Raw genomic sequence first — 19,058 nt, forward strand, 5'->3', positions numbered from 1 at the left:
CTCCGCGGCCGGCGCTGCCTTACATGGCCCGCTGGCGCGGCCGCGCTCACGCCCGCCAGGTTTCCCCCGTTATTCCTGCTATCCCCGTTTGCCCCATCGTCCGAAACGCGCAGGCAGGTGCGCTGCATCGGGCGGAGCCTCGCCCTGTTCGCGCATCCTGCGCCTCCCGCTGCCGATGCACCGAGAGGTACCAATGTCCTTTGTGTTCTCCCGCGCCCCGGCAGGTTTGGGTCTGGGTGGCCGCTCGGCTGTGCTTGAAGCTGGGATCGTCCATGTAAATGAACGCGATGTGGAAGACTGGGCTGTGTGGTGCAGCGGGCGTTCAGTAAAAGAAAGCCTCACCTTCCCTCAGGTTGCCTCTCGCCTGGGAGCAGCCCGAGGCCGGCACAGTGGAGAGGCGCAGCCACAAACCTACTCTAGAGCAACTCCATTCAAAACCCTGGAACACAGACACGGTCCAGAAGCCAGCAGGAATCTAGTCAGCCGTTATGCACCCTCATCTGTGAATTTATAACCAGAGTCCAATGACCCTGCAGAGCATCCTTGGTGGATTTTAACTTGATTTCTTCTGTGCTGGAATGAAGTTAAAACAACCTACCCACAGTTGTGAGGGAGGAGATCAAAATGCTAATGTGCAATGGATTCTCAATTTTTCAAATGCAGGAGATATATATGGCTAATGTTTTTTGATTGCTTATGTGCCTATGCTTGCCTCAGGAAACAGAATAGTTTACGAACTATTGTAAAATTAGCTTATAAACTCTGATTTCAGTAACTCAAGGCAATTATTGAAATGACCACAAATGTAATAAATTGACTTGAAAGGACCCTTCATGTTAGGGTTGAGTTTGGCTGTAGTATGAGTGAAGGTTTTGTGGTAGTGTAGGGCAAATGAAATTATGTTCTCTCCTAAGAGCAAAATCTATGTCTGCAAATCAACCTCCAAGTCCTTCTCCCCAGGGCTGCTCAAAATCCCTTCATCTCCTAGTCTGTATTGGTATTCAGTAGTGAAACTAAACGCGCTCTTGGTAGGCAAAGACATACAAACTCATTTCTGCAGTATGTATGTGCACACACCCGTGGACAGCTACACGGATCAATACAGCCAGAAACACTCAGCACTCACACAAGCACGAACAGCACCAATGGCCTCATCTTGCTTCCCTGTGGCTAATCAGGATGAAAGTGTATTATTAGAAATATATGCTATGTATAATGTGGATTCCTCCAGTAGCTGACCTTAGATACTCAGTCTACCCCTGGATCCACCATGTGCCCCACTGTTGTTACCCTGGACGTACGAGCTCCTAAGACTTGCAGTCCCACTGTAGTTGCTCTTCACTCGTCACCAACAGACACACACCATGATCTGCTGAAAGCTGGATCTCATATTCTCAGCTGCTGTACCTTCACAAATGAGCACCTCTCCAAGGGCTGGTGCAGCCCTCCTCATTCACCTGCACCACGGTTCTCTCAGTAGCTGGGCTTAGACATGCAGTCCACCCAGTAACTATCTGTGAATCCCAGGTCACCCAGTTACTGGCATCTGGACACACTATTCTCCACACCCCACAGTCCCACTCCAGCTGCTGGTACAGATTTCCTTGCACACAGCAGCACATGAACATGCATACTGCTGATCTCTCCTGAGCAAACACCACCCAGTATCTTGGACAGGCCCTCCTTCCAGGCTGGATCACTGTTGTCCCCAGCTTCTTCCCATACATGTACACACACACACAGAGACACATGCAGTCTCTCAGCTGACCTTCAGATTTTACATTCTCTCCATCAGTCGGCATGGACTTCTTGGTCCCTTTGGAAGTTACCTTCTCCAATTGCCTTACTTCTAGAGACATACTTCCCTCCCAAGCCTCTTAATCTCTTCTCCACCTAGTTTGGCTTGATATTTGCACTCTCTCTTGGTCCAGCTGCTTGCACCAGACACATATAATCCCTTATCTGCGGTGGAGTTATTGGTGCTTGATTTTACTCGCTTCAGTCTCTTCAGTTGATGACTCTGCTGATCTGCAAGCCCTATAATCCCTTGTCCGATTGCAGTTGCTGACTCTTAGACATCCATACAATCACATCCACACAGAACAGAGTCCACTCATTTAGGATGATAGATAGAAACGGAATTTAGGAAGAATGCAGGACAACAGGTGATCATTGGGTGAGGGTCATGGCCAGACAAGCATACTGCCCAGCAACCTGTTTACGCATGGGCAACTGCTTTTGTCCTCCTAGCCCTCTATGACCCATTTTCTCCAAGCCAAGATAAGCGCTCCCTTCCTCTGTTTTTAGTTTTGTCCCCTATACCAGCCAAAAGATATCTTGTGTAATCCTAAGATTCCCTGAATGTCAGGGGAGGTTCAGACTTGACATTTGGAAACATTTCTTTACCAAGAGGATGATCATTCCCTGGAACAGGTCTTCTGTGGAGGTTACTGATGCCCTGTGTTGTCAGTGTCTGAGGCATTTGGAAAATGTCCCTAAAAACAGCTTTAACTTTGAATCAGCCCTGTCACAATCAGGCAGTCGGACTTGATGAACATTCTATTCTATTCTATTCTATTCTATTCTATTCTATTCTATTCTATTCTATTCTATTCTATTCTATTCTATTCTATTCTATTCTATTCTATTCTATTCGCGCATCCACAGTGTGTGTTATACCCTCTAGATAGTGTTGCCTTTTGCCCAAACTGGAAATGAAACTTGAGATAATTTTAGTAAGAAGACAATATAAAGCGGGAACTTTATTTGAAGGCCTTCAGAGGCATTTATGGAAAGATGTCCACAAAAGCCCGCCCACCCTCTCCCAGGGGTGAGTACATTTTTATAGGTTAGTATAATGGATAGAAAACACCAATTAGGAGGACAAGTGGTGAAGCAATTCTCCCCCCCCCCCCCCCCCCCCGCCCCTGCCCCCAGGCCAAGCCCCTTCTCTGGAGCCCCCCTTCAGCACTAGTTGTACTTTGTCCATGAAATATATCTGGAAGAGTGATTCTGAGCCTGGGATCCGAGGAAGAACCAAGATAGCATGGATCCTTGTACCCCCCAGGGCTTGGAGCTCTGGAATTTGTTTTGTCTTTCTGCTTAGGGAAAAGCCATGGAAAATCACTGGGAAAACTAGGTACTAATACAATAGGTGACAGAGTTACAAGTATATGTGTGAAGAATACAGACAACATGTAAAATTAAAAAAGGCAAAACTCAAATGCCATCAATTGTATCCCTGACTTCAACCCCTAAGTTTGTCTGGAAGGACTACCCAGACTCATCTGCTGTGTTTCAGACCTGGATGATGATCATCAGTTCTCTTTTGTGACATTCCTGAGATTGGGACAAGGAATCTTTTTTCTGAGCTCCCCATAAAGATGAAGATTCCTCTCTTTGATATTGTTCTGTGCCAAATTTAGAGTGTGGACATGAGCTTTTTATCAAAGAACCTAACAACACTTAATTTCTGGTCACACTTTGAAGACCCTGTATTCTCAGATGGAGATGATTTTAGAGATTTAATTTAGCAATTTAATTTAATGGAATTTAGTAATTTAGTTCCTGGTCCTGGAGTCCACTATTGAAAATGTGGCATCGTGAAGTATTGGCAAAGACAAATGAGTCACAGAAATAAATCAGTGATACCTCAGGGCATATATGTGATGCCTTCCTAATCCACACTGTCTTCCTTTCCACCCTTCAGTTCACAGTCCACCAAGTAGCTCCCTCTCAAGTGGCCAGGATAGAGATGAGACAAAATGTTGGAGCTTTTGTTTCATTCTTTCAACTGGCGTTTGTTGTTCAAGATGCTTGTCTTTTACACTTCCCAAACTAATTTTTAGAAAATTCAAGTATAAAATCACAAAAGCCCATTTTTGGATTATCCACATTTGGGTTACATGCCAATGTTTTGGTAGCAAGCAGGCTACAGGGGTGGCTTCTGTGAGAAGATAACAGAAGCCGCCCCTGTGCCAGAAGGAGTCAGCTCCAGCTGGCGCTGACGGACCCGCTGTTGGCTAAAGCTGAGCTGCTGGTGGCAGCACACAGTGACAGTATATTTAACAAGGGGAAAAAAGTGCTGCACAACAGCAGCCAACGGGTGAGAGAATGGTACAGACAACTCTTCAGACCCTAAGGTCTGGAGGGGAAGAAGGAGGAGGTGCTCCAGGCACTGGAGGAGAGATTCCCCTGCAGCTTGTGGTGCAGCCCCTGGTAAGGCAGCTGTGCCCCTGCAGCCTATGGTGCAGACATCCACTGTGCAGCCTGTGGAGGATTCTATGTCCAAGCAGGTGAATGCTCCCTGAAGGAACCTGTGAACCAAAGAAGAAAAAGCCCATTCTTGAACTGGCCTCTGACAGCACCTGTGACCCCATGGAGAGGTGTCCATGATGAAGCAGGTTTTCTGGCAGGACCTGTGACTCCATCTGGAAACCCACACTGCAGCAGTCTGTTCCTGAAGGACTGCAACCTGTGGAAAAGACCCACACTGGAGCAGTTCATGAAGAACTGCAGCCCATGGGGAGGATCTGTGTTGTATAATTTTGTGAAAGACTGTCTCCCATGGGAGGCCGCCCAGGCTGGGGGAAGAGCATGAGGAGGAAGAGAGAAAGCATTAATAACTGACCTGAACCCCTATTCTCCATCCACTGTTCAGGAGGAGGAAGTAAAGAAGTCAAGAGTGAAGTTGAACTCTGGAAGGACGGACCAGTGGGAGGAATGTGTTTTAAGATTTTTTTTTTTTTATTTCATATTATCCTACTTTTGATTTGCAATAAATTAAATTAATTTACCCACACTGAGTCTGTTTGGCTCAAGATGGTTATTACTGAGTCATATCCTTACCCTTATCTTGAACCACGAGCCTTCTGTCACATCTCCTGTTAAGGCAGGGAAGTGATAGTGGGATTGGTGAGTGCCTTGCATATTTTCAAGACACTCACCCAGCATATTCACATATTATCTTAATAAAGCAATGTAACTTTGGGTTCATCTTAATTCTGTATGGAAATTAACTTCTTCCATATTTTAAAGCAAATTTGGTGCTTCTTCTTTGACTGCATTTATTTTAATTTTTATCTTGATAATGCCATCATTGGGTCCTATGTGTGTGCCTTGGACATTTTTCAGAAAATGAAATAATGTGAACACCATCATGTATGTTGTGGATTTCCGCAGCACTCAGTACACTTACGTTACGTAATACAATTGCACTGTTACAAATAATTCCTTAGAGTTCCCAGAAGCCCTCTCTCATCCTTGCACAAAGAGTGATTTTTCTCAGTCCAGAGAAGAATCTATTCAGTTGTACACTGATGAGACAGTAGTGTTCTGCTACAGAACAGGGCATTGCAGAAAATCTGGAGAGTAGTCCAACCCTTAATTATCTCAGTCTCCTCAGGAAGTCTGTTCTCTCACAAGAGAAAAGACCCTTGACCACAACCTGGAGATCTCACTGTCTTATCCTAAGATTAGCTGCATTTTCCCAGGAGGCTAGTAACAGTACAGCTGTGTTTGTAGGCTGTTGCTGAGGATGAAGGATACCATGTTTTCTTCTCAGCACAAGCCAATTGTGTGCGGTCCCATGAGACCTGACCTGATGATTTTTCAGTGTGACCTAGCATTTAAATTCTCTTTTGCTCTTCCAAACAGATTAAATGACTGATGAAATGTCATTGTCTCTGACATACTTTTGTTAAATACTCCCAAGCTACTGCAGCTACTGCAGGAGTAAATATCCTGAGAATCCAGGAATGGAGCAGAGGACAGGCACTGCCTATAATCTGGGTCCCACTGGTACTTTCAGAGTAAAAAGTTCCTACAAGCTGCTGTTTAAGGATGAACTTTCTTGCCTCTGGTCTGGTGGCAACAGACATCTTTCTACAGAGAGTAGAAAACTTACTGTATCCTTTCCCTTTCCAGAGCTACACAATAAAACACAACCAGATTTCATGTTGAATTCAAGAATATTACTGATTTTAATTAACACTGCAAGAAGAACACAAATCTATTCAAAATAAAACTGTACATATTTCCCTACTTCATTCTCTCCATCAACTAACATGACACTTCTGTTTCAAGACAAAGTTTTCTGGGACTGATGCAGATCTCTTTCCTGCATTTGACACAGCTTCTTTTCAAGTTTCTATACTTACTGCCCATTTCTGTTATTTCTATGTCTAGCCTTATGTGAATTCTGTTAAAAGGTTTTGTTATTTTAAATTTTTTTTGCTATTTCTTCTTTCTTTGCCTGGTTCTCCACAAGACACACAATTCTTTCCTGCTTAGACAGCTTCTTTGCTAATACATTAAGCCAATTCCACCAGAGTTGGAAAATTTTGTGGGCAACATTAGTTCCCAGATTGAGAGACATGTGATGTACCAGTGACAAAATGTTAGATTATGTGAATCTTATGTTACTCAGTGAATCAGAAGACACATCCTGTCTTGAGCCAGAACTGGTAAAGAGTAAATAAAAGGATTTCTTGAGCCATCAGGCCTGGGAGGGAAATGTATCACCAAGATCACATAAGTATTATTACAGGTCACTTTAGTTCACTTGTAAATTTCAAGTATTATAAGTTTTAATCAAAAATCTGTGTGAATCAAAGAGCATTAATTTGGTTGAAACTTCCATCAAAATTATGGAATCATTCTGAAATGCCTAGTAGTCAGTTCATTTAGAAAAATAGAGGTTGTTCAGATTTTTCCTTGTTTCTTTTTTTCCACTTCTTGCAATAGTTACAGAAACTGAAAATCCATCAAGCCTACTCATCTTGTGAGTATTATGTACAGCTTTCCAAGTTATACCAATAGTCATAAATGATGTCATTTGTATATCTAAGTGCAACATACATATTGTCAATATGTCATACTATGTTACACACAGTCAATTTATGTACAACTATGTGTATAGTCATAGTCACTTTACAGTGACTATTCAAAAAAGTCACTATACAGTGACTATGCAGGCAGCAAAACTAGCTGCCTGACAGATACCCACTAGCAGTGCAAATGTATTTCTAAATATAAGAAATTTCAAAGAATATTTAATTGCATGAAGAGTGTGGCAGAAGTTCGAATTGGTAGCCAAGCATAAAGAGCCATTCTCATACACAGAAAGTTTGATTTAGGACATTCTGTATTTTGCTATATGCAGTCCTGTAACTTTGTATAGAAGCTAATCTGATTATGTTTAAGGAGTCAGGACTGCTCATCACTTTTACTGAAATATAAATTATTGATAAAATCATGCAGATATGGAAGCCAGACTGCAGGACATGTGCACATGTATTAATGGAATAATTTGATCACTCTAACAGTACAAATGACTGACCATGATAAAATTTTCACTGCCAAGCCTTCCATCAAATATTGTAATGAAAAGTTAAGTTGTAATCAGAGCTTCAGAACCTTTCTGAAAGAAACACCCTTTCTCACTCAGTCTTTGTTGCACATAAACCCTTTTTGGGAGAACTCATCCATCACATGATCTTTCTCTCAGACGGAATGCTGTTCCAGCTTCTCTTCTATTCACTTCCCCAATGCCCTTCCAAAAAGTTAAAAATTAACAGAAAGTAGGACAATGCAGAGCAGTTGTAGGAAAGGATAAACTTTGCAGTACATCCAAGGCTTTTGATCATGATTTAAGAAGCATGGATTCCAGTAGAGCATTTTGTACAGACTTTTCATTAAGAAGCTATCAACATTCTCATTTTCCCTCTACATCTGTTTTGCTCACATAAATTGGCGATAGTCCATTTTGCAGTAAGGACTCTGAGCAACACAGAATATCGTAGCACAAAGTCATTACTTAAAGGAAAAAAAATCTTATTAGGGAAGCATTCAGGGATGTAAGGGTTAGAGGTTGTAAGGACAAGACAGGTCCTTCATCCACTGCATATCAACTCTATATGAAGTGACACTGTAGTTAAAGCCACTGACTTTGTAGTTAAAGACAACACATTCAAAAGACAATACCACTGAGCTATTTCTAAATATCTATATTCCATATAATTTCATACAATGGACAAAGACTGAAGTACTTGCTGAAGCCTTAGTAATTCTTTGATTTCTTTCTTCCTCAGTTAATCATTGAAAAACATTTTGCTGTCCCTTTTTGGTGGTTTATTCAATTTATCATGATAGTCCCCTTTTCACTCTATCTTTGTTAACATTGTATACTCTTTTCAAAACCCTAAAATACTCTTAGGAAGGCATATAAATCACACTTCTCTTTTTGACAGGAGGGGAAATGGCCAGGAAGTGGAACTGCTGAGAGGGTAAGGTTCAGTAAAGCCTAGTACCTAAGATTCAGCATTGCAGTTAAGGTGGTAAAAAAGCTTGATGGAATTTATGTGGAAACGGCCATGCCACGCTGTTTCTGCAGTGCAAGGCTTTTTCAGCACTGCTTTGCCTTACATGACCTACATTCTCAAATGCTTCAGGAGGAGCTGGGAAAGTCAAAATGAAAGAGGAAAACTTTAGCAAAACTGACCACAGAGCAGAAGCTTTCTGAAGAGGTACTTGCAGCAGTTAGCTGCTGGAATCTGAGACGCTGAGTACTTTTTTGTTCAGTTTAGCTTTAATTACTTTGTGTCAGCAAATAACAAAATATATGAAACATTGCTCAAAGTCACCTATTTGTTCATCTCAAATGCTGCTGACTGCCCCTGGCACTAGATTTCACAAGTATTTTCTTTGTGTGAAAGTTAGAATTCTTTTACTGTAACATTTTTTAACAGACAACTGTTAACAAGTGTTCATTGATTAGGAAATGAATTGATAAGAGATGTAGATTTGTGTTAAAACTAAGTGATTGTTATCCAAGTAGCTACCACATATCATCTTATTTCTTGTCTAGAGAAAATAACATGAACCTATCCAACAAACTTATTTGTGATACTTTTTTTTTTTTCTGCTGGTATTAAGACAAACAGATCTTTGTCAGCACTCATCTGATCAGTGTGAATATGTACTGGCACCATAGATGGATTTATTGAAGTTCAACCTAAAATCAACAAGTGAAGTTCTAGCCCCATTAAATTTAAGACCTTTATCATTAACATAAAGGGAGGTAGCATTTGATTTGCAATTCCCTTACTTCTCAGTTACTGTTACTTAAAAGAAATCAGAAAACTCAGATTAAAGCCCAAATAAATGAAACCAAACCAAACCACATCAAAACATAATCTTTTCAGTACTGCTTAATACTGTGGTTCAACATGAAGCAAAGGGTCAAATGCAAAAACAGTTCTCAAATTCTGAGCTGTTTTTGATTTAGGTCTAATGTCATATTTGGCCTCTTGGTGCTTATTTGCCAGAAGTGTCTGAATAGCTGCATCACACTCTTAATTTAATTTGCAAATAAAAACCAATGAACTTGAAAATATGAAGTAAACAGTCAACTAGAGTAAAATCAGAGTACCTTCTGGTCAACAATTATGATTAATACAACAATGTTTTCTAATAATCAGTGGATTTGGAGACTGTTCTTTCCACACCAGAAGACACATGCACATGCTCTGTAAACTTCGCTGAAGCTCATCAAGTTATTCTTGTATTCAGGTGTTTAGATTAGACTTTTTCCACTTCTATCACCACTGTAACAGGATGTCTGAGTAGAGTATTTGTCCACATGTCAAACAGCAAATTTAATACTCTGATGTGTCAAAGTACTGCTACAGGTAGATGATTTTGTGTCAGGCTATGAATGGGAATACCTGAGATAGGAAAATGCACTCTGCTACTTCTGCTTTAGGAATGTAAAACTCTTGCAGTGAACAAGAACAATTTAGTATAAGGAGGAAAATAACTCAGGCGTTAAAATGGGGTTAAATCAGGCATGCATTGCTATAGGACATTCAAAGCCTCAAATGCTGTGGTATAGTCCTTGCCTTTTTTTTTTTGGTGGTGGGGGGAGGCTGCTGTGGTTTTGTTTGTGTGTGTGCACATGGAGCAGCCATACAAGTCATGTCAGACAAAAAACAAAGCTACACTGGGGATCAGGCTTCTCCTAGAATAATCTCAGATCACATTTAAATGCTCATGGTTGAATGATCAATAAAATCATGTCAGTTGCGTTACTCAGAGCAAACATGATGTATTTGGTCAGCTTTGTGCTTTTATATTGGATGTATATCCTGTTTAGGAGAAGAACAGCAACTAGTTCTTTGATTGCAATACAAAAATGCAGAACGAAAATACCTAATGTGCCACAAGGGGAAAACCCCACAAACATCAACAGAAACCCATCCATTAGTACTAAATTATCAAACAAAAAGCCTTTCAACACTGGAAATTCATTCAATGCTCCTACACTCTTTTGTTGCAGTAGAAGAACTTCTAATATGAGCCAGAATATTTAGTCTTAAATGGCAAAGAGATGTGAAAATAACTGGAATTAAAAAGGCAGCTTCTTCAGGTTTTTAAGGATATCAAAGTCCCTAAGGCAGTTAACTACAATGTACTCAAAGCTGTGATTTAGCAGCTACTATCTCAACAGAGCTCTATAGTTCAGTTTCCAAAGCTCTGGTTCTGTGAATTGTTACAGCTAATGATTCATAAATAATTGGCTTAAAATAATATTGATTTGTTTTATTAAGTATAGATGGAAAATATTTTTTCAAAGCAATATTGTTCTACCAGCTGGGTAAAAGAGAAAAGTGCTAAGCAAAAAAACCAAAATGAAACACAAGGGTTAACAAAAAAGGATCATGCATGATAGGGAGAAATCTCTGTGAAAATTATTTGGAAAAGGTTTACAGTATGCAACATGGTCTGCCTTTTTTCCCCAACAAAATAAGTCTTCAATAAAGCCACTAAATTCTGCCCTGCCATTCTTCATATATTGAACTACACCCAGAAGCAACTAAAAAAAATCTCAGATTACGTAATGACGGTCTCAGGACACCTCTATCAGTTCATGTCCAAAAAAGTATTTTACAAAATAAATCAGAGCACTGTGTTTGATGGCCACCAGTCTGATAACCCAGTCTTGTGCTTCCTCTTATAGCAAGAAGTTTTTTAAAGTAAAACCCTTCTCTTACCTTTTTTGAGTCAAAGGGGGGAAAAAGCACTGAGAGAAAGAGACAAAATTTTCCACTATGCTTCGGGAGCAACATACAAAAGTAGCATTGAAGAAGAACAGAAATATTGGGCCTGGTATGAATCAAGTATGAATGCAAATACATAACTGAACACAGAGAAGAAAAAACAAACAATGAGTGCTGGTAACACCTAGATCAGTGAGTCTATTTATCCTGCCTGGGAAGCCACTTTCTTTAGACAGAGGAGCTGGTGATCCACATCTCAGCTTGCATGAGCAGACACAGAGCTGCACTGTGTTGTGCTGCGCACCCAGCAAGGTCTTCAGGCTGTGCTGAGCTGTGCTGTGCTGTGACACCAGTGTGGCCCCCTGGCTGTGTTGTTCTGTGTGTGTGTGTGTGTCCCCATCTCTGCAGGGTCACTTCAGCAGCTGTCTGCAGCAGAGGAGCCTGCAGACAGCTCCTGCTCCACCTGTACATCTTTGCCCATGTCCAGCGGTGCAGCCAGAAGTTCTCAGCTCAATAACCTTCAGGAATAGAGTTGCTTACTTGTAAGAACATTATGAACTATCTTGAAGGACCAAAGAGGAGGAACTTCTGTCCACAGACGGTATCTGCACAGCATGCTGTGCCTATGTCGGCACAGGGTCCACCTGATGCTGTGTGCATATGTTCTTCTCAGCATCTGAAGGGGAAAAAAGGTTTACTCCCTACTTATATTTCTGGTTTTATTCTATCTTATTTATCCTGTCTTCTTAGAGCAGTTGTTTTATTAAGCTGCTTTGTTTATTAAGCTATTTATTTCATTTGTTGTCAGGTCTTTCATACTGAGCTGCAGAAGGTGCCCTGCACCTTCTTTCTAACCTCATCCACACTCCAGACCTTGGTGCAGAGCAGCAGGTCGTCACAGTCTCAGCGCATAGGCATGCAACTTATCAAGATATCTAATCAGGCAAACAAAGAACAGACTATTGTTAGAAAAGGAGGCAAAAGGATAATTAATAAAATTGTAATGCTAATAACACTCAGAGGTAAGACATGATGAAAAAAATGAATGATAACAATCACTGTGAACTTAGAAAGGTACAAAAAGTATGTTCAGGAGAACCAGGATATAGTTACTGATAAAGAATAATCCAGGACCACACAGAATGTATGCTGAGGATTTAGTAAGCAGTGCCCCTTGTTCTGCTATGTTGTGGTTTAATCCCAGCTGGCAACTGAGCACCAAGCAGCCAATCACTCACTCCCCTTCCCCTCACTCCCACACCATGATGGGGAGGAGAATTAAAAAATTATGAAACCCATGGGATAAGAACAGTTTATTAATCAAAATAAATTTCAGTGTAATAGTAATTAATAATAATAATGAAAAGTGAGGTAACCAAAACAGAGAGAAGAAACAAGAGAAACAAGTGATGCACGGTGCCATTCCTCTCCACCCACTGACTGATGCCCAGCCCATTTCCCAGCTGTGATCTGCCCCTCCCAGCCAACTCCCCCAGTTTAAACACTGCACATGACATTCTATGGTTTGGAATAACCCTTTGCCCAGTTTGGGTCAGCTGTCCTGGCCGTGCTCCCTCCCAGGTCCTTGTGCAGCTCCTCACTGGCAGAGCACAGGAACCTGAAAAGTTCTTGGTTCACGGTAAGCACTACTGAGCAATGACTGATCCATCAGTGTGTTATCAACATCAGTCTCACACTGAATTCAAAACACAGCACTGTACCAGCTACTAGGAAAAGAATTAACTATATCTCAGCAGAAACCAGGATATTTTGCCAGAAGTAACCCTGGCCACACCACTTGAATATACACAGCTTGGCTCTTCTGACAGAATGTGTTAAATATAAGTGAGTGAGCTAAGTGAGATGAGCTTTAAAATAAAAATCACCATCTCATTCTGTATGGTTGCACACAGAGTTTTTCTTACATTATATGTTGTATTCATGTTGTTGCATAATTATATTTCCTGAGTCTCATACCTTCTCTCGATGGTCTTCTCACGGCAGATCTTCACAGCAGTGGTGTTGTTGCTTCTCAGTCAGGGCTCCTCTCCCCGGCTCTCCCTGACCACCCCGCCCCCTTTTATCTCAGCTACCTCCATGGGCTACAGCTGCTGCCCAATCAAGGACATCACAGCTGCAGCCCATTTACAATAACCAGAATCAGGGCAGGGTCACTAATACAATAGATCTTTAACTGCCATACATATATTTACAATACATAAGTTAACTCAGGCCCCCAGATACACATTCACTCAGCCCCCTACATTTCCCCCTTTACTTTTACTTACTTTACAATTACAATATGTATATCTGTCCCAGCTCCCAGGCTGCCACAGCTCGCAGCTGTCTTTTCTTCTGTTCCAGCTCTCAGGCTGCCAGCTCTCAGCTGTCCTATCTTCTGTTCCAGCTCTCAGGCTGCCACAGCTCGCAGCTGTCTAGTCCCAGCTCTCTGGCTGCTACAGCTCATACATAGAATATATACATATCCTCCTTTTTTTCTTTTTTTTTTTCTCTTTTTTCTTTTTTTTCTTTTTTTTTTTCCTTCTTTTTTTTTTTTTTTTTTTTTTTTTCTTTTTTTTTTTTTTTTTTTTTTTTTTCTTTTTTTTTTTTTTCCTTTTACTTCTAGCAACCCTACAACTACAATACACATATCTGTCCCAACTCTCAGGCTGCCATACACATATCTGTCCCAGCTCTCAGGCTGCCACACACATATCTGTCCCAGCTCTCAGGCTGCCACAGCTCACAGCTATCTTTACTTCTATAGTCCCAGCTCTCAGGCTGCCACAGCTCGCAGCTGTCCGGGGGATTCCACACCTTCTTTCCTTGGCTGCATGTTCTTAATCACGTCGGGGTCACCAGATGTTGTATTCATGTTGTTGCATAATTATATTTCCTGAGTCTCATACCTTCTCTCGATGGTCTTCTCACGGCAGATCTTCACAGCAGTGGTGTTGTTGCTTCTCAGTCAGGGCTCCTCTCCCCGGCTCTCCCTGACCACCCCGCCCCCTTTTATCTCAGCTACCTCCATGGGCTACAGCTGCTGCCCAATCAAGGACATCACAGCTGCAGCCCATTTACAATAACTAGAATCAGGGCAGGGTCACTAATACAATACAAAGATCTTTCACTGCCATACATATACTTACAATACATAAGTTAACTCAGGCCCCCACATTTCCCCCTTTTCTTTTACCAATTTTACAATTACCACAGACATTTTTGTCCCAGCTCTCAGGCTGCCACAGCTCATACATAGAATATATACATATCCTCCTTTTTTTTTTTTTTTTTTCTCTTTTTTTTTTTTTTTTCTTTTTTTTTTTTTTTTCTTTTTTTTTTTTTTTTTTTTTTTTTCTTTTTTTTTTTTTTTCCTTTTACTTCTAGCAACCCTACAACTACAATACACATATCTGTCCCAACTCTCAGGCTGCCATACACATATCTGTCCCAGCTCTCAGGCTGCCACACACATATCTGTCCCAGCTCTCAGGCTGCCACAGCTCACAGCTATCTTTACTTCTATAGTCCCAGCTCTCAGGCTGCCACAGCTCGCAGCTGTCCGGGGGATTCCACACCTTCTTTCCTTGGCTGCATGTTCTTAATCACGTCGGGGTCACCAGATGTTGTATTTCTATTGTTGCATAATTATATTTCCTGAGTCTCATACCTTCTCTCGATGGTCTTCTCACGGCAGATCTTCACAGCAGTGGTGTTGTTGCTTCTCAGTCAGGGCTCCTCTCCCCGGCTCTCCCTGACCACCCCGCCCCCTTTTATCTCAGCTACCTCCATGGGCTACAGCTGCTGCCCAATCAAGGACATCACAGCTGCAGCCCATTTACAATAACCAGAATCAGGGCAGGGTCACTAATACAATAGATCTTTAACTGCCATACATATATTTACAATACATAAGTTAACTCAGGCCCCCAGATACACATTCACTCAGCCCCCTACATTTCCCCCTTTACTTTTACTTACTTTACAATTACAATATGTATATCTGTCCCAGCTCCCAGGCTGCCACAGCTCGCAGCTGTCTTTTCTTCTGTTCCAGCTCTCAGGCTGCCAGCTCTCAGCTGTCCTATCTTCTGTTCCAGCTCTCAGGCTGCCACAGCTCGCAGCTGTCTAGTCCCAGCTCTCTGGCTGCTACAGCTCATACATAGAATATATACAATTATATACCACATTTATTGGTCCTCCACTGAAATTTGCCAATTTAGACATAACAGGATATAATAAAAAAGTAGCACATACCTTCAGCCATGGAGATAGGAAAAGAGAATAGATATAACTGTGCTATACATGTGGGAGTGTCACAATTAGGAAAAAACAAACCAGTTTCAAGTCATGGACCAAAATACAGCAATAACAGCTACACCATTCTCTGCTGGCCAGAAGCATGCCTGGCCATTCTAGTGAACAGGAATACATTGGAAATCCCAGGCAGTTATTGAATGATACCAGCCACCCTTCCTACACAGATCTGCTTGAATAAGAAATATAAATATCTCAAGCCATTTCAAATTTACTTCTCTTTTAAATGCATAAAACCCCCTCGACAGCAACAAGGGAAAGCTGCATTTACAAGAGGATGGATTCTGCCTGAGATGTAATCCCAAATTCGTTCTCTCATTTAATTTATGCTGAATTTCATTCCCAATATACTGGTCAGCTTCCGCATCACCTCCAAACAGTTCACTCCTTTGGATCAAATGGGAATACATTAGGGTACAAAGGAGTATCAGAGCTCTAAACTGAATTTTGGAGGGAAAGCAAAGCTGCAATCAGCACACCAAGGCAATAGAGTATTAGAAATCCTGGCCTGAAATGAGACTGAAAAATGGCATGGAAATTAGCACTTTTAGAAGATCTTTTTAGCTTCATGTGAGAACACAGAATGGCTAAAAGCTCTGTTCTTGAAAACACTTCCTCCCAGTGCTGTATTATCTGCCATTAGAAAAATCTATGCTACTTTCTCCTAGGAAACTATATCACAGAATATGCTGAGTTGAAAGGGACACAGAAGGGTCATGGAGTTCAACTCCTGGTATATTTAGCTATTTAGCTAATTATGCTAATTATTTAGCATAATTAGGCTAATAAAAACCTATGATGTAGTAGAATCTTAGCAATGAAGTTGAAAGATGTTTTACAGCAGAATCTGAGAAATACAAAGCATCACCTCAGCATTTCTCACAGGAGCTTGATTTCCACAACTGTTTCTCTTTAAAAGTCACAAGAAATTATTCTACAGACATATTGTTAATAGTTGCTGCATTATTTGCAGAGGAATTATGTAATTTCTCGTGGAGTTTCTCAGTTGCTCTCTCACACTAAAAATATTCACAAGACTAAGCTTAAAAATAGAGAAAAATGAAGTTTTAGGTGAGAACAGACAGGGTTATGGAGCATGTTCTAGAACTAGTGACAAAGTGCACTTTAAATTGGAAATGGAATCCCCTCTTTAGATGTTTTTGTACTACTGGAAAGAAAAAGCCATGATCCCACTTATATGTAGGTCAGAGACCCTCAGCAACCTGACAGCAGGTAAATCCTCTCTTTGTGGTCAATCCTTTGGGTTTTTTTTTTCCTTGGACACAACTCAGAAGTGATTTGAAAGCACATTATGTCATTCTCTAAAGCTGCTGTTCCAACAAACTGTTTGGCTGCCAGTCTGTGACAGTCTGAGTCCTTCCCAAAGGCAACAAAGCAGAGAATATCATCTGCTTCATCATGTCCTCAGCATACTAATGTTCAGTAATAAAATAAACATACAAACCCATGCTTATTACTTCCCCACAAAACTCATAAAAAACCACCCATTAAACCCACAGAGACAACACTGACTGCGAAGAGAAGGCAGGATTTTTCTTTCACACATTGACTTGAAGGGGGTTGACAGAGCTCAACAAAGTTTTTCTGTCATTTCTAGAAACAAAGAACACACAGTGGGGCCCAAATCATAATAATTTTGTCAAAGGTAATATGAACAAAAATTTTAAGTAAAAAGTGGAGCTGGGAAGTGAAGAAATATGTCACATGGAAAAAAAAATAGAGTGTGCTTTACCACAACAATATCTCTTCCGTTAAACCCACTTGAGGGCTTTAGACTCTTGTACATGATTTATACAGTTCTTTATAGAACAACTCTTTATCAGTGGGCATTATTATAAGAATGTGTGGAGAGCATTATTAATAATTGGTTAGCTGAGAAAGGCCACACTGATATAATGCCACTGGTTAAACTGAAGGAGAAAAGTCAGCAGTCAGCAAGCTAAAAGGAAGAGTCAGCAGCGACCTTGCTGCAACATGAGGATAGGGAGTTGAGATTAGTCCTGAATACATCCTAAGAATATGTAGAAAGTATCAAAAGTAGAACCATAGGAATGTAGAAGTAGGCGTAGGTGCTGATATGCAAGCTGACCAATCCTGAGCTCAACTTTTGCAATATGTATGAAGCTCATTATTAACTGTATTTAACCCGCCGTACTGATCAATAAAATTGAGCCTGTGATGATCAAAATGATGTCCTGGTTCCCTTCCGTCGACAAATGGTGGAGAATGCGGGCATGGAATGGTATACCAGCTAAACCACAGGGTGGACCCTGTTTTTTGGGAAAATTGTCATTGTTTCATCCTAATGTGTCCTTGCTAATGCAGCTGAGTCAAAATTCAAACAGGAGAAAACGTAGCATACATGACTTAGACTGCAGCAAGATAGGAGATCCACGGTTTTAGGGCACATTCAAACAGGTAGTGGTTTCAACTATCTTACCAGGAGGATCTGCCAATAAAGCCATGAATTTAGCAAAACAATTAGGATGCTGGGCAAGGGATGAGCTGAACAAGACATCACAAATTCTAGACATGTTAACTGCAGATGTGCAAAGTGTTAACCATGCTGTTTTGCAAAATAGAGCTGCTGTAGATTTTTTGCTCTTAGCACAAGGGCATGGATGTGAAGAGTTCAAGGGAATGTGTTGCATGAATCTGTCTGATCATTCAGTGTCCATTCACACTAAGATAAAAGAATTACAACAGGGACTTCACAAACTTAAGGAAGAAGACGGTTTAGGAATTGACGAATGGCTTAAAGGCCTGGGACTCGGACTGTGGCTGAGGAACCTTGTGATCTATGCTATAGGACTGCTGGGTGTAATTTTACTGTTTTTGCTTATTTTGCCTTGTATCTTTAACTGTATCCAAAACATGGTCAGCCGTACAATAGCAAAAACATGGCAAACTAATCTCCTTGCACAAGAAGAAAACGGGGGAAATGTGGAGAGCATTATTAATAATTGGTTAGCTGAGAAAGGCCACACTAATATAATGCCACTGGTTAAACTGAAGGAGAAAAGTCAGCAGTCAGCAAGCTAAAAGGAAGAGTCAGCAGCGACCTTGCTGCAACATGAGGATAGGGAGTTGAGATTAGTCCTGAATACATCCTAAGAATATGTAGAAAGTATCAAAAGTAGAACCATAGGAATGTAGAAGTAGGCGTAGGTGCTGATATGCAAGCTGACCAATCCTGAGCTCAACTTTTGCAATATGTATGAAGCTCATTATTAACTGTATTTAACCCGCCGTACTGATCAATAAAATTGAGCCTGTGATGATCAAAATGATGTCCTGGTTCCCTTCCGTCGACAAGAATGTTTTTATGGAAGTCTTTCCAACTAGTCCTAGAGAGCCCTTGAGTGTGTCTGGAAAATCTTGGGAAAAAAAAGTTAGCAGGTGTGGAGGGTAGGAGAAAAGAAAGTAAATTACCATTTGCAGGGTTGCTGGAATTTCACCACAAGAAATTTGCAAAAATAATATGATATGTTCACTTTTCAATCTGGTACAAGTTCTCACCTTGTTTAGTTGGATAAATATTGGTGTGTGATAGGACCCACTTCTTCCCCTTTAAAATATGGATAGCTAAAGTTTTAGATATCATTTGAAGAAAGATGTCTTGCTCTTTCAGAGCTGTGAGCTTGTTCTAAGATTAATTACGCA

At 41.0% G+C, this 19,058-nt stretch overlaps 1 long non-coding RNA gene across 1 annotated transcript in view; it reads right to left on the minus strand.

Moving 5' to 3' along the window:
• Positions 1 to 2,962: 2,962 nt before the first annotated feature.
• The window catches only part of LOC134429855 (uncharacterized), a 35,321-nt gene continuing 19,225 nt past the window's right edge, over positions 2,963 to 19,058 (minus strand). Inside the window, exon 3 of the long non-coding RNA XR_010030660.1 lies at positions 2,963 to 4,316. This is a non-coding gene — a long non-coding RNA (uncharacterized LOC134429855). The remainder of the gene's footprint in view (positions 4,317 to 19,058) is intronic.

The sequence above is a fragment of the Melospiza melodia genome, chromosome 1 (assembly GCF_035770615.1).
Source record: "Melospiza melodia melodia isolate bMelMel2 chromosome 1, bMelMel2.pri, whole genome shotgun sequence".
NCBI lineage: Eukaryota > Metazoa > Chordata > Aves > Passeriformes > Passerellidae > Melospiza > Melospiza melodia.